The following is a 2,050-nucleotide window of genomic DNA, read 5'->3' as shown; positions in this document are numbered from 1 at the left end:
GGCTCTGTTTGCAAAGTCCTGGGGCTACCTGGGGGTGAAGGGCGGTGAGGAGGTGGGGGGAGGCAGGGGGTGTCCCCCAAGGCCTCCCCCTCCCCCCCTCATCTCCTGCCCCCCACACCGGTCAGGTTTTGCAGCGCACCTGCAGACACACCCCGCTTTCTGCAGGGACGGTGTGAGAACCCAAATCCCACATGCGAGGTGCCCCAGTTCTACAGCCTGTTCTGTGGCCTCAATCCTCACACCCCGTCCCCACCGTGCCCCAGTTCCAGGTCCCCGAGTGATCCTGGAGACCCAGTCGGCCTGGATGGCCGGTGTGAACCCTGAAGTGTGGCCTGCCCTCGGGTCCTGAGGGAGGAGGGCGGGAGAGGCTGTTACTGGTGTGTTCCGGCCCGTCTCCTCCCCAGGGGCTGCCTGGGGCCCCTCTGTCAGAGCCCCGCAAATCTCAGCTGCCCCTCCCAGCTCCGCTGCACCCCAGGCCCGCCACCCTGACCCAGAGCTCCGCCGAGGTTCCGGCTCTCCGAGGCACAGCCGCCCGCTTCCTGCTCTAACAGCTGGTGGAACCTGGTCCCTGCCCCCTGGTCAGGGAGCTGAGGCCGGCAGGGTCCACTTTCCCAGGCTCCCCCAAAGCTGCGCCCACTTGCACAGAGAGTAAATCCACTCCACGGGAACAGCACCTCAAAACAGAACCGAGTTAGAGCTGGAGCGATAACACAGCGGGGAGGGCGTTTGCCGTGCACGCAGCCGACCCAGGTTCGATTCCCAGCAACCCATAGGGTCTCCTGAGCGCCACTAGGAGTCATTCTTGAGTGAAGAGCTAGGAGGAACCCCTGAGCATCACCAGTTGTGACCCCCCCCCCAAAAAAAAAGACCTTAAAAATAGTACAGGGGGGTGCTGGAGTGATAGCACAGTGGGAAGGGCGTTTGCCGTGCACATGGCCGACCCGGGTTCGATTCCCAGCATCCCATATGGTTCCCTGAGCACCGCCAGGGGTAATTCCTGAGTGCAGAGCCAGGAGTGACCTCTGAGCATCGCTGGGTGTGACCCAAAAAGCAAAAAAAAAAAATAGTACAGGGGGGAGAGCGGCCAACCCGGATTCATTCCCTAGCATCCCATATGGTCCCCTGAACATGGCCAGAAGTTGTTCCTGAGTGCAGAGCCAGAAGTAACCCCTGAGCATTGCTGGGTGTGACCCCCCCAAAAAAAAGTTTACATGGAATAAAATGAAAGGGGAAATATCAATGACATAAACACATGCAGGTAGAACTAATAGAGAAGTATGCTGGTAAATAATGTTAACACGCAACTTGTTAATAATGATAGTCATTAGTTATCATTTAACTGGTTTTTTTTTCTTTTGGTTTTTGGGTCACACCTGGTGATGCACAGGGGTCACTCCTGGCTCTGAACTCAGTAATTACTCCTGGCGGTGCTCAGGGGACCATATGGGATGCTGGGATTCGAACCTGGGTCTGTCGCGTGCAAGGCAAACGCCCTCCCCGCTGTGCTATGGCTCCAGCCCCCAGATCATTTAACTGGCTTTAATGATAAATATCCATTAGTAACTCATGACAGTCCTCTGCCCCGTGTGAGTCTGCAGACTTACTCTCTAGGGGGCCCGGTTTTATTACTGTCACCCCATTTTGCAGGACAGGACCTAGAAGACCTGGAAGCGGGGTCGAGGGACAGGCCAAAGGCCCTGGCAGAACTGGGTTCAGCTCCCAGTGACAGGTTCTGCCGGGCAAGGCCTCCACTGTGGGGCTCAAAGTTGGGGAGCAGGGGGGCCGGAAGGATAGTCCAGCGGGTGGGGCGTTTGCCTTGCATGCAGCCAACCCGGGTTCGATCCCCGGCATCCCTTAGGGTCCCCCGAGCACCACCAGGAGTAATTCCTGAGTGCAGAACCAGGAGTAACACCTGAGCATCGCCGGGTGTGACCCAAAAAGCAAAAAAAAACCAAAGTGCAATGACCTTGGCTCAACCAACCATCTGGAACCCAGCCTGGCCCTTTGGAAGGGGCAGCCCTGCCTTTGCCAGGCATTGGCTCACAGCAAA

This window comes from Sorex araneus, chromosome 6 (assembly GCF_027595985.1).
Source record: "Sorex araneus isolate mSorAra2 chromosome 6, mSorAra2.pri, whole genome shotgun sequence".
NCBI classification, from domain to species: domain Eukaryota; kingdom Metazoa; phylum Chordata; class Mammalia; order Eulipotyphla; family Soricidae; genus Sorex; species Sorex araneus.
The sequence above is the reverse complement of the archived record's forward strand: the minus strand, read 5'-3'. Positions refer to the sequence as shown.